General features: G+C 38.4%; 1 pseudogene; it reads left to right on the top strand.

The window, feature by feature from the left end:
• Positions 1-1,885: 1,885 nt before the first annotated feature.
• Positions 1,886-3,244, top strand: LOC123640490 (annotated as a pseudogene).
• Positions 3,245-15,212: the final 11,968 nt, after the last annotated feature.

The following is a 15,212-nucleotide window of genomic DNA, read 5'->3' as shown; positions in this document are numbered from 1 at the left end:
TAATCTCTACAATAAATGGTGCTGGGAAACTGGATATCCATATGCAGAAGAATGAAACTATACCCCTATCTCTTAGTGTACACAAAAATAAAATCAAAATGTATTAAAGACAAACTAAGACCTGAAACTATGAAACTACTGAAGAAAACATTGGGGAAACACTCCAGGACATTGGTCTGGGCAAAGATTTTTTATGTAAGACCTCAAAAGCACAGGCAACAAAATTAGAAATAGACAAATGGGATCAAATCAAGCTAAAAAGCTTCTTCACAGAAAAGGGAACGGTCAACAAATAAAAAGACAACCTACAGAATGGAAGAAAATATTTGCAAACTATCCATCTGATGGGATTAATAACAAGAATATATAAGGAACTCAAACAACTCAATACCAAAAAAAAAAAACACAACAAATAATCTTATTTTAAAATGGGCAAAAAATCTGAATAGATATTTCTCAAAACAAGACATAACAAATGACAAACAGGTATATGAAAAAATGCTCAACATCACTAACATCAGAGAAATGCAAATCAAAAGCACAATGAAATATCATCTTACCCCAGTTAGAATGGCTTTTATCAAAAAGACAGGGAAAAACAGATGCCAGCAAGGATGTGGAGAAAGGGGAACCTTCAAACCCTCATAAACGGTTGGTGAGAATGCAAATTAGTGTAGCCACTATGGAAAATAGTATGGAGGTTCCATTAAAAAAACTAAAAATAGAGCTACCATATGATCTAGCAATTCCACTTCTGGGTTGACCTGGTTTTGGTTATTTGTCCTTTGCAAATCTCATTGTTGAAATTTGATCCCCAATGCTGGAGGTGGGGCCTGGTGAGAGGTGTTTTGGTCGTGGGGGTGGACCCCTCATGAATGGCTTTTTGCCTTCCATTGGCAATGAGTTCTTCTTCTATTAGTTCATGTGAGAGCTGTCTGTATAAAAGAGCCTGGCACCTCCTTCTCCCTCTCTTGCTCACTCTCTCACCAGGCAACACGCTTGCTCCCCCTTCACCTTCTGCCTGGATTGGAAGCTCCCTGAAGCTCTAACCAGGAGCAGATTCTGATGTCATGCTTCTTACGTAACCTGAAGAACTGTAAGGCAAATAAACTTCTCTTCTTTAGAAATTACTCAGTCTCAGATATTCCTTTATAGCAATGCAAAATGGACAAATACATGCATATATATCCAAAAGAAAGGAAATTAATATATTGAAGAGATATCTGCACTCCCATGTTTATTGCGGCACTATTCACAATAGCTAAAATATGGAATCAACGTACGTGTCCATCCATGACTGAACGGATAAACAAAATGTGGTGTATATATATACAACGGAATATTATTCAGCCATTAGATGAATGAAATTCTGTCATTTGCAGCAACATGGATGGAACTGGAGGTCATTACGTTAAGTGAAGCAGGCCAAGCAAGCACAGAAAGACAAATATTGCATGTTCTCATTTGTATGTGGGAGCTAAGAGTGGATCATATAAAGAGTAAATTGGTAGTTCCCAGAGGCCAGGAAAGGTAGTGGGGCAAGGGGGATGAAGAGAGTTTGGTTAATGGGTACAAATATAGTTATATTGAAGAAATAAGATCTAGTGTTCAATAGATCAATAAAGTGACTATAGTTAACATTACTCTATTGTATATTTCAAAATAGCTAGAAGAGAATAATTTGCATGCTCCTAGCATAAAGAAAACTATTTAAGGTGAAGGATAGCCCAATTATCCTGACTTGATCATAGGAATGTATCTAATTATCATATATACCACAAAAATATGTACATCTACTGTGTATCAACATAAATAGATATACCTTTTCTGCAATGGGTTTGCCACCAGAACACAGGTGGCATGAAAACCACCCATAAAAGCCAAAATGGGGAAGGGAAAGACTCATAGCAACATCACTGTCACTGGACACGTAGATTTGGGTGAGTCCACCACTACTGGGCATCTGATCTACAAATGTGGTGAGATCGACAAGCGAACCACTGGAAAATTTGAGAAGCAGGCTGCTGAGATGGGAAAGGGCTCCTTCAAGTATTTCTGGGTCTTGGACAAACTGAAAGCTAAGCATGAGTGTGGTGTCACCATTGATCTCTCCCTGTGGAAGTTTGAGATCAGCAAATATTACCTGACTATTATTGATGCCCCAGGACAGAGAACTTTATCAAAAACATGATTACAGGCACATCTCAGGCTGACTGCGCTATCCTGATTGTTGCTACTGGTGTTGGTGAATTTGAAGCTGGTATCTCAGAGAATGGGCAGACCCATGGGCATGCCCCTCTGGCTTACACACTAGGTGTGAAAAAACTAATTGTTGGTGTTAACAAATGGATTCCACTGAGCCACCCTACAGCCAGAAGAGATACAAGGCAATCACTAAAGAAGTCAGCACTTACATTAAGAAAATTGGCTACAACCCCAACACAGTAGTATTTGTGCCAATTTCTGGTTGGAATGGTGACAACATGTTGGAGCCAAGTGCTAACATGCCTTGGTTCAAGGGATGTTAAGTCACCCATAAAGATGGCAATTGCCAGTGGAACCATGCTGCTTGAAGCTCTGGATTGCATACTGCCACCAGCTCATCCAACTGAAAGCCCCCGCATCTGCCTCTCCAGGATGTCTACAAAAGTGGTGGTACTGGTTCTGTTGCTGCGGGCCAAGTGGAGAATGGTGTTTTCAAATCAGGCATGGTAGTCACCTTTGCTCCAGTCAATGTTACAACTGAAGTAAAGTCTGCTGAAATGCACCATGAAGCTTTGAGTAAAGCTCTTCCAGGGAACAACGTGGGCTTCAACATCAAGAATATGTTTGTCAAAGATGTTTGTCATGGCACCATTGCTGGTGACAGCAAAAATGACCCACCAATGGAAGCAGCTGGCTTCACTGCTCAGGTGATTATCCTGAACCATCCAGGCCAAATTAGCACTGGCTACGCCCCTGTACTGGATTGTCACACAGTTCACATTGCCTGCAAGTTTGATTGCTGCTCTGTTAAGAAGCTGGAAGATGGCCCTAAATTCTTGAAATCTGGTGATGCTGCCATACGGTTCCTGGGAAGCCCATGTGTGTTGAGAACTTCTCCAACTATGCTCCTCTGGGTCATTTTGCTGTCTGTGATACAAGACTGACAGTTGTTGTGGGTGTCATCTAAGCAGTGAACAAAAAGGCTGCTGGAGCTGGCAAGGTCACCAAGTCTGCCCAGGAAGCTCTGAAGGCTAAATGAATATCATCCCTGATACCTGCCACCCCAGGCTTAATCAGTGGTGGAAGAATGGTCTCAAAACTGTTTGTTTTAATTGGCCGTTTAAGTTTCATAGTAAAAGACTGGTTAATGATAACAATGCAACCTTCAGAAGGAAAGGAGAATGTTTTGTGGACTATTTTTGTTTCTTTTTGTGTGACAGTTTTAAGTTATTAGTTTTTAAAATCAGTACTTTTTAATGGAAACAACTTGACCAAAAATCTGTTACAGAATTTTGAGACCCATTAAAACAGTTTCATGAAAATATATTATATATAAGTAGAGCAAGTCACTGATTAACCTAACATTATCAAATATTGATACATCAATCTCTTCTTTTAAACAAACCTTTAATAATGTTCTACACCCAAAGTAATTGAGAGTTTTAGAAATAACAATTTTCAATGTCTCCCTTACTTTGATTATTTAAGATTCCTATTTTAATGGAAAACTTTTCAGAGGACTCTTTTTCCATCCCCTGTACCAACAGCTCTGAGGCAGACAAAAACCACATGCAAGAAATTACATCAAATTCTAAGCTATTTTTTATTTCAAATATTATATAACCCAGCATCTTTAAAATGGTCATTATCTTGTGGAAGTTTCTGTCCTGGCTACCAAAAGAGAACACATAAGAGATAGTTATTAACAGCAGTGACTACAAAAAAGAGTGACAGGCACTAGGTACCACAAGTACAAAGCATCCAGCCATGCAGCAGAGCTCCAAAGGACAACACATCCCTTCTCCACTTTCACTGCCCCTTATGAATCAAAGACTTTCCTGGATGCAAGGGATAAAAATCCAACCTGAACTAACTTAACCAAAACAGGACTTTTATTGACTTATCAGGACATTCTTTGTGACTCTCCATAGAGAGGAAACTTCTTTCTGACTTAAATTTTAGTATCATGTTCTTTCCAGATTTTTTTCCCCAGAAAGAGCAAAAAGTTTAAAGGCTTTCTACTTGCTTGCCAAATAGCACAGCATGATAAATATGACAGCACCCAAATTACCATTAGCAGAGTCCCAGTAGCTCACATCTGCTTGTGGAGTTCCCTTTACAATCAATCAGGTGTATTGAAAAGGTCTTTGTGATGCGGAAGGGAACAAAAGTCACCTGTGTTTTTCAGTTTACTCTAATTTGTACACAAGATATAATTTGCTGCACTGCAGGTCTCTTGCTCAAAGAGATTCAAAACAACAAAAGCAAAAATAATCACTACTATTCTGAGAGTGAGATAAGTGATAAGGAATCTAGCTGTGATCAGCTGGGAATTACATTAAATCTAAACCATATGCAGGAGCAAAGATTTGCAGTGGAGGAAAATGCCTTAAAGTTTATCCACTGTAACCCCTCATTTCATAGACAAAGAAATGAGGCCAGTGGCCTTGTGGTTAGCATGGCTGATTGGAGACATAAGATGATTTCATTCCCTCCTCAAATGCAACTAGACTATCAGTAGAGAAGTATGAAAGGCACTGTAAACCCTCCAAGCAAAAGAAACAGGATAGGAGACCATAGATGCAAGACCAGAGAGTGGGGTACAAGTGGCAGTCACCAACTTCGCAGAGAAAGCTGGAAACTAAGTGCCTCCAGGAGGAAAAACCAATGGCAAGAAAGCCTGCTTATACCTCTGAATTCCAGAAAGGAATGGTGAAAGGTAGCAATGAAGACCCAGAAGATTAGTTACAAGTTAAGCTAAGGAGCTAAAAAGTCCCCTTCCCAGCTCTACTCAGCCAGGAGATTGCTCACCTTCCACTTTAGCAGAAGGTTGGGGGTTTCCATGCTGGAAACACTGAACCAGTAAAGCTCCCCGCTAGGGCAGTAAAGGGAGGGGTGAGGCACAGCAGGGCAATGGTACTGGATTAATGATGATGATGATGACAATAGTAAAGACAGGTAACTTAGTAACTTGTTGAACTCTCATTATGTTTCACACTCTAAGTGCTATGTATATGTATATGTATATGGTACATGTGTATAAAGCACCTCTCCTGCCTTGCCTCAGCTTGCCAAAATCTAACGTGTAGCCAGCTTCAAGTCAAGAAGAAATTAAGTAAATCCCCAGGGGTCCAGAGACCGGCCACATGGACTTAGTTAAGGTGGCAGCACCAGCCAATCTTCTAATTCCACCACTGCTGCTGGCACCATTCCAGGGAACCCAACGTGGGTGGCTTTTCAGTGACTTCCTCTGTGGGGATTTTCATAGTCTGTTGCAGACCCAGACTATTCCCACCTTTATGACAGGTTTCCAAAATCTGATCTTTTGGAGATAGTAAATTAATTTCTGTATTTGTGTTCCTTTGCTGCCATAACCAATTACCACAAACTTAGTGACATATAAAAGCACAAATTTATTATCTCACCTTTCTGCAGGTCAGAAGTCCAGGTAGACTAGACTGGGGTTTTTTTGCTGTGGATCTCCTAAGGCTGAAATCAAGGTGTCGGCCAACCTGGGCTCTTATCTGAAGGCTCATTCACACCATTGGTAGAATTCAGTGCTGGTGGTTGTGGAGCTAAGTAAGGTTCCTGCTTCCTTGCAGATTGTCAGCTGAGAAACTCTCTCAGCTCCTAGAGGTCCCTCTCTGTCCTTCACACCAGCCCCCTGCGCCTCAGGGCCAGCAACAACCCATCAGGTGCTTCTCACACTGTGAACCTCACTGACTTCTGTTGCTGCTGCATCTCTTCTGCTTCCAGCCAGAGAAAGTTCTGTTATTAAGGGTTTGTGTGATTAGATCGTGCCCGCCCAGATAAACCAGAATGATCTTTCTATTTTAAGGTCTATAACCTTAAATCCATCTGCAAAGTCCCTTTTTTTACATGGCGTATTCACAGGTTCCAGTATCAAGGCATAGGCATTTGGGGGAAACCATTCTGTCTACTATGATTTCTAAAGAAAAACTCAGTTTATTATAGCAATGGATAAATCTAACCGGTCCCTGGCCCCTCACATTAGAATAGGAACATTTCCATTTTTATATGTATCTGATAAGAGTAGCCATTATTGATACAACAAAATTTATTGGGTGCATACTATGTGGCAAATACTGTGCTAGGCCTTGGGAATTCCAAAATGATTAAGATCGAAGGTCCATTCTTAAGACGTTCACAATCTCACAGAGCAGGCAGAAAAATAAACATAAGATATGTGGAAAATGTAATTCAAGATAAACTCAAGGATTTCTAAAAGCAAAAATCCTTGGGTTGGTAGTAGGGACCAATCCAGCCTTGAGGATGGGAGAAATTTCTTGAAGGAGGTAACACTGAATTGAATGTTCGAGGATAAGTGGGAGGGAGGACTTAAGGGCATTGGGAAAAGAGAGAGAGAAAAATAAAGCAAAAAATATATATAAATGTTTACATATATATACATATTTTAGAATATAAAATGAACTACTGAAAGTAATTCTTCTCTTAAAAACAAGTATTGTAGGATTTTCCAGAGTTTCTAGAGAATGCTGTGAATATTAAAAAATTATATCTCTTCTAATAATCTGATAACATATTATATTCATATATAGTTCTAACCTTTTCTAGACACTTGCATACAAGTCATCTTATATTTCATCAGTAGATTAGAAGAGCAGATATTGTTATTCCCACTTTAGGATGTGAAATACAGAGTTCAGGGGAATAGAGATTTTTTTCAAAGATGACCCACCTGTCACCTGGTAGGGCCCAGCTCAGAAACCAGTCCGTCCAAACCCAGTTAGAAAGTCCAGTACTTATTTCACTGCAGTGTGCCACCTCGACTTTGCAAGTTCTATTCAAATTTATTTAGCTTTTTGCTTCATTTTTAAATGCATTCATATAATTATGGATTTATGAAATCCCAGAAAAGAGACCAATTGACTCTTACTTTTTGCCTTTGAGCTTAGTGCACAAAAAGAGAACAAAACTATACACTCTCACTCAGACATTATTGCTTTGTTGATATTCATGTTTCCCAAAATGAATAGTTTTTGTTGTTTTGCCACCATCATTAAAAGAAACAGAAGATCGGATCTGCGGAAGCATCCTGACTGTCGCAGGGAAGCCGCCTAGAGGACATGCGAGCTATTGATATTCTCCCCTCAAGCCGGAAACTGTCTCTGGAGATCTGTGAGAAACACAGAATCACAACAAAGACTGGAAAACAAATTGATGGAATCAGAGATGGCTGCAGACCCGTGAATAGCTTTTCACTTTTTTCACGCTGTCACTGTTTCAGTTTGGATTTATACTTTAGTTTTGCAAATTGATGGGGGGAAAAAAATCTAGTTTTATGTCAGCATTTTACTTTTCAGTTAAAGACCAAAGAGTAGGTTTCTACATTCAAAATGGTTTCTTTTCCTTGCTTTGTTAAAAAAAAACACAAAGCGCCTTGATTTTTTTTTCCCCCCAAAAGAGGCCCATACATTACATTGCAATGTTGGGAGCAAGCTCAAAAAAGAATATGACTTTCTTTGTACAGAGGTTTTAATATTTTCATAAAGATCCTCTCCTCGGCTCCTCAAGCATTTGCCTTTCATTTTGTTTTATTGAATTAGGCTGCAAAGCACTCGAGCATGAAGCTCTTTGTCATCTCTAACCAGGCTTACATTGATTCCACATATCCGTATGCCTAGTCTGGGTTTATTAATCTATACATCTATTCCACTGAAAAGGAGAACTCTCTAACTTATTATGTAAAAGGATAAGCCACCTCCACAGCCCATTTGCATGCAGGTACACTTAAAAGTAGATTTGTTTCCTCAGACTTACAGCCGGCTTCTTTAGCAGCATTAAACCAAGGGGAAAATGAAATTATATTATGATTTCTCATGGTGGATTAGACTACAACCATGACAAAAGCAGGCTAATACTTCAGTTTGTATTTCTTTAAATATAAACACATTTTAATATAAAGAACTCTAGACCAGGATAAGCAAGACTACACACACATACCCCCCAAAATGCAAATCACACTATTAATTCTCCACCTGCTACTCTTTGGGGTCAGATCGCCTACAGCTGAAGCAGAGGATTTGCTGAGGTGGTGAAGGGCTTTATCCAAATGGCCAGATAACTTATTTTTCTCCTGAATATTACACCTCCCAAATATTGAGGAGAGAAATGGGTAAAATAAGCAACAAAATAATCAAGAATTTCAGAGTCAGAACACCTTAGCTGTTGTTTATAACACGTTGTCATTTTAACCTTTCTTCAGTGTTCCTGTCCTGCTTCATTTGAAGCAGGATAACTAATTAATATGTACTAGGGCCCTTACCTTAGTCACAAAAGTTTTTAAATATCTTTTGTAAGTTTCTCTTTCACCTTATTTGATTCAGAGGCATCTTCTTTGCTAAGAAACACAGGTGTCTCGTTCATCCATTCTACAAATATTTGTTGCATTGTGTCCCTCTAAAATTAATATGTTAAAATCCTAACCCCAAAGATGATGGTACTAGGAGATGGAGCCTTTGGGAGGTGATTAGGTCATGAGGGTGGAGCCCTCATGAACGGGATCAGTGCCCTTATGAAAGGGCCTCCAGAGAGTTCTTTCACCATCTTTCTACTATGTGAGGATACAACAAGAAGATAGCCATCCATGAACCAGGCAGTAGACCCTTAGCAGACACCAAATCTTCTGGCACCTTAATCTTGGACTTCCCAGCCTCCAAAACTGTGAGAAATAAATGTCTGTTGTTTAAGCCACCCAGTCAATGGTAATTTGTTATAACAGCCTGAACTGGTGAAGACATTTATTGAATGCTTCCTCTGTGCCAAGGAACTAGTCTGGTGCTGGGGGTATGGCAATAAGCAAGTCAGATGAGATCCCTGCTGTCATGGAAGATGGACAGCAAACACCTGAATAAATTAGAAAACAGTAAAAGCAGTAAGTGCTATGAAGAAAATTCAATATGGCAACGTAAAGACAATGACTGATGGAGCAACATTAGATGAGGTAGTCAGCAAAGATCTAAGCTCAGACCTGAATAACAAGAACCTATCAAATGCAGTTGAAGAAAGAGTAGTTTAGGTAAGACAACAGCACAGCCTCCATGGTGTCTTCAACTCTTACGTATGCTGAGTATATGAACTTTCTTTCTTTTATGCCTCCTCCCCTGTAGATCACATTCCTAAGATTCTTGTACATTGGGATTCCACCTCCCCACAGTTTCTCCTCTAACTCTTCCTTCACCCCTCCTGTGATGGGAAAATTTCTTCCCAGAAATACTATTCCAAACCCTTTTCCTGTCTTTCTCTCACTCCCTCTCTATATCCTTCTAATCTAACATTGAAGGAACTGGTTAAAATCAAGAATTTTATTCTTCTTTGAATTTTTCAAAAAGACAAGCTTCAATAACAATGATGTCATCCTATTCTACAGTCAAAAACTGAATAATATCTTTTGATTCTTCCCCCCATTACCCACAGTATGTGTAGATAAGGGATTGGTTCAATACCATGTCTAGCTACTGTTTCTCAACCTCAGAAATACAAAATTGTTGGCCTCTAATCACAGATAACCTTGCTTACATTTTAAACATGATTAAAATGTTCCTGCTCTTTGCAATTGAGTTCCATCTCTCAGTTTGATTTCTTTAATTGGTCTCATATCTTAAAGGAGCTCTGTTCAACATTTGGTATTTGATAGATCCCCTGGGTCTTCATTGCTGACAATGATGCTGCCATCTCTAAGGCTGGTTTATAGACAGATGCATTTGTGTCCCTAATTGCTTCTCTTTTTAATGAGAATTTGATGATGAAAGTTCTCATATATTCTAAAACATTCATCATAAAATAAGTCCTTGTCCCAGAATTGTGCTCAAAACCTTAAGTCATTTTAAGATGGGTTGGCTAGGGTATGAGTTTTGTCCACTGTCGTATTTGTTTAATATAATAATCAATAATGCCACCACTCTGCACATTTACCTAATGTAATAATCAATGCCAATACCTTTCCTGATATTTATTTAATATAATAATCAATAACAATATTGTTTGTTTGATGCCATTGACCAGAGTAGAAGACCAAATCTATGTGCTTTATATACCCTACGTACATTCAGACTGAGCCATCCACTGCTAACATCTCCCTTCTTTTTCCTGCTTCCCACTCTCCAGACCTAAACAGAACAGAACATCCTTCCTCTTCTTGCTCCAAAGGCAATGGTCAAGTAATTTTAGAGGAGGCAGCCAGCATTGATGGAATCTCTGTCTATGTTGTTCTAGGTACTCTGAAGGAAATAAAGAAATATAGTATGATTTACCTCTATATTTGTTGTGATAACACAGCTGCTATAATAGAGAAGCCCCAAGATCATTGTGGCTTAATATATGATAAGTTGGTAAGTTGGTTGCTTATCATCTAACAGTATAATATGGTTATCCCTGGTTGGTAGAATGTTTTCATATAATACTTCAGCAACCTAAGCTCCTTCCATCTTACAGATCCACCCTCCCCTAGAATCCCATAGTCCTCTGCATTCAGCCAGCATATAGGAAAAGAGCATGGAAGACCGTGTGTAGGATATTTTAATAAGTCAGACCTGTAAGTAGCGTTCATCACTTTTGCCTGTATTCCTTTGGCTAGAACTCAGTCTCACGGACACATCTAATTGCATGGCAAAGCAAGCTGAGAATATGGTCTAGCTATACACCCAAGAAAGGGAATGGATTTGAACAATTAGTCAGTCTCTGCCAACATCCTATCCTTGAGTTGCTTATAATTTAAACAGGAACACAAAATGAAGGACTGTATGTATAATGAGAAGGGAGAGATCAAGCTGGATTAATCAGTGAAGACTTTTTAAGGAGAGATTTTAAAAATGGGTAAAATATAGAGTTAAGCATGAAGAGCCATCCTAAGAGCTAAAACAATACAGTATAAGCAAAATTAGAGGTAGAGATAGGCACACACTGGGCAGAGGAATGTGAGGAGACCATTCCAACAGTTGCACAGAATCTATGCCAGGAAGTAGAGAGCAACTTACCCACCAGCTAAGGAGACTAGGATGAAACTACTTTAACTAAGACCACTGACTCTGCCACCTTGAACACATGTTTGCATTGCACTAAAATTCCTGTGGTCCACTTAAAGAGGCCAGTATACTTTACCACCTTTTTCTAAGTAATCTCTAAATCTCAGCTGACATTTCAAGTTTGAGTGGAAAATGTTGGCATTACCTAGAGGATATCCCTATCCCTCATTAATTTTGAGTTTCTCAAAGAACAAATGAAAAATAAATAGCAAATTCTAAAAGACCAGTATTAACCTAAGTAACCATCTCACTTGTGAGTTAAACCACAAGTCTTTGTGATATAACAAAGCTAAGAAGTCACTGACAACACATGCTCCAGTTGAATATATATATATATATGTATATATATGTACGTATATAATTAAATGTCTTGACTAAGGATGTGGAATTACAGCAAAATCAAACTAGAAATAAAAGCCAATAGTTCTCTCTTTGATTCAATCTCTAAATACCCACAGAATTAGGGAGATTACAGCTCTAATCAAATCCACTGGACAAATTAGGAATTTCCTAAAGGTTAATTCAAATGTGGTCCCAATGGAAGTCCTTCCACATGTGCATTTCTGGATCTTTTTGGAAGGACTCTCTGTTTACCATGGGAACATACCTCCTACCCCCACCAGTACTGATGTTCCAATGTGCTCCAGTAGTCAGTCACCTTGTTAAAATGAGAACTGCATCTTCAGCTCCAATGTATTTTGTACTCCTTCATAGAGTACACAAATCAGGACTGTCCTGTCCCCTTGTAGAAATTTTAAGGCAATGGTTATTTACCTTTAGGGGATTTTGAATAATTTCTAAAATCCAAAGGAAACTATGTCTCCTATACCCTCCCAACCCCCCAGGAAAATATAGCAAAATCCCTATATTTCAGTACCAAGTTCTCTTAGGAACATCATAGATCCTATGAGGCAGCACAACACTCTAGTGAAGACTATCTGCTTCCTACACCAACTCAAATATTCCCATTTTACAAATGAGGAAAATGATGCATAGAGAGTTTAAGCCACTTGTCTTCATTGTCCACCTTGAGGAATTGGCAAAGTACTCCTGGAAGCCATTCAGTCTACCTCCAAAGACCTTGCATATGTAACCACAGTGAGATGCTGCTCTCACTCCCCAGCCCTGTTCTGGTGATATATCCCTCTCTACCGAAAAAATAAAAAGAACAAATAAAACTTCATTTTATCTTACTTTCAAAACCTTAAGAGTGGGACCAAATGCTGTGTCTCTTCTCTACTAAGCTCAAACCAGAGTACTTGTTTTTTTTCTTATGCTAATTATTAAACCATCAACAAAGAGGTCCCATCATTTATTAACCCCCCTGAGTTTCAGGCCTTACATCAAGACAAAGTCCTCCTGGACCTAGTATTATTTTACACCTCCAAATACTGTCACAGGCACAGACGCCTTCTCCTCTTAATTTGTTACAGCTCTACAGTCCCTAAGGTTTGCTGTCAGACGTCCCACTGGTTGGGGAAAGAAAGACTATAATCAAAGCACTTTCAGTCAAAGTTAATAAAGATCTTTTTTAGTTTTCAATTTAAATTTCCTCTTCTTATATAAGGCTAAAGCTCAGGGTCATATCAAACTAAATTGGGAGACAAATATTTTGAATGATTTGCTCATTTTCTGAAATCTTAAGCAATCTAATACCTCACACTTGATTAGGTCAACTGCCATGAATTTCATGATAAATCTAAACATTATTTAACACTTTTTGAATTTAATCCAGATGCACAGGTTTTAAATGATACGTCTATCAACAGTTCCTGTCCCCCACCTCTCCAGCGAGGCATTGTGGCCGATAGGTGCCTTTGTATAATTCCAGGCTGTACATCTAGCTGCACCCACAAGGGGAGGTTTGAGATGATTTCACCCCATCATTATCTCTGTCAGCCTTTCTTAATCTACTTCAAAATAAACACATATCCTAAGTAAAAGTGCTGTTTTTACTGTTAAGTACAATTTAAAGACCATATCGAATGTTCATCAGCCTATCCCCAAGTTATTCCAAATAAACATACAAATCTAGTAAAATTATTGTGTTTGCTATGCAAATTGCAAATGCAACTTTAAGACAAATTCCTTAACAGTCTCTACCCACCCTCCATATAAAAATTTTGAAGCTCCCATTAGTGCAAAACACTCTCAAGGGCAGCTCTATGGTTTACTTCCACATTTTTCTGACTTAAAAGTATTGGGTGTGTGACCTGAATTCACATTACTTAAGTGGTGTGAGAATTTTTGGTAGCCAAGAAACTAACATTAAAACAGGTACAGAACCACTGAAAGACACAGAACCCTAGCAAAGACTTAGGCAAAAGTACCCAGTAGAGGTACCTCCTCAACTCAAAGTATAAACAAGTTTCCCCCAGGGGATAAAGCAAACTAAAGATGAGCTAATAATCCAAAATTGTAAAACACACAGGGAAACCCACAACCATGGAAAACACAATAAAGGGAGAATTTATAGCTTGGAATAACTGAGACACTAGAACAATCTAAAATTAAATCTTCAAAATAAGTATGTTAATAATGTTCTACAAGGTAAAGGAAGGAAAACCATTAACAAGACAAGACTAAGGTGTGATGGGGGAAAAAAAAGAACAGGTAGACTTGAGGAAAGAATAAAACAAAACAAAACTAGAAGTTAAAACTACTATGAACCGTAAGTTTGTATCTCCCCAAAATCTAATGTTGAAAGCCTAACCTCCAAGGCGATTGTATTAGGAGGTGGAGCCTCTGGAAAGTGAATAGGTAGCAAGGGCAGAGCCCTCATGAATGTGATTTAAAAAAAAAAAGGGGGGGGTCCCAAGAAAACTCCCCTATGAGAACATGTGAGGACACAGCAAAAAGACAGCAGTCCTTGAACCAGGAAGTGAGCCCTCATCAGTCACCAAATCTGCTGGCACCTGGATTTTGGATTTCCCAGCCTCCAGAACTGTGAAAAATAGATTTACATTGCTTTTAAACCACTCGGTTTATAGTATTTTGTTATAGCAGCTCAAACAGAGCAAGACAAAAACCATATTCATTGAAATAATCAATTGATGGCTTAAACAATACATTAGACATAACAGAAAAGGAAATTAGTGATCTGGAAGGTAGAGAGCTAAGGCAATAACCCAGAATGTGAGGAAATAAATTAGTTAAGAAACAAAAAAGGACAGAATGAGAAGCTTTAGCACAAATGTAATAGGGATTTCAGAAAGAGGGGAAGGTCATTGGAAAGAGGCGATATTCAAAGAGATAATGGTTAAATGTTTCCAAAAATGAATAAAGGCATGAGTCATTACATTTTAATGGTCACAGTGAGTACTTAACAGAACTTTTTAAAAAGACATGCATCATAGTGAAACTGTAGAGAAACAGAAATAAAGACAATTTTTAAAGCTACCTGGGAGAAATGACTATTTACCTACAAATAAACTGCAATCAGACCAACAGCAGACTTGTCATCATCAGAAACAGATGTCAGAAGACAAAGGAAAAATATTTTAAATATTCTCAGTAAAATAACTTTCAACCTAGAATTCCCTGTCCTGTGAAACCAATATTCAAAAAATGAGAGTAAAATAAAGACATTTTTAGATATAAAATAAGGAAGGGAGTTTGCTTTTCATAAACCACTCCCCCTCCCGTGGAAAAAACACTAAAAACTGAACCTCGGCAAACAGCAAAAAAATAAAGATGGAGTGGGCTAGAAGAAGCAATGATGGAAAAAAAAAACAATTTTTATTTACAAATCTAAATATAGACTCCATAAAATAATAATAACTATAGTAACTAATTTTGAAGAGATAGCTAATAACATGCAGAGCTAAAATCTGAGAATAACAATACATAGAAGATGGGATGGTATTCAGAAGAAAATTAAAGCATTCAAAGTTTCTTGCTTTTTCAGCAAAATTATAAGGGGAAAACAAACCAAGTTGGGTT

This window comes from Lemur catta, chromosome 6, assembly GCF_020740605.2.
Source record: "Lemur catta isolate mLemCat1 chromosome 6, mLemCat1.pri, whole genome shotgun sequence".
NCBI lineage: Eukaryota > Metazoa > Chordata > Mammalia > Primates > Lemuridae > Lemur > Lemur catta.
This window is presented reverse-complemented; position numbering and strand designations above follow the sequence as displayed.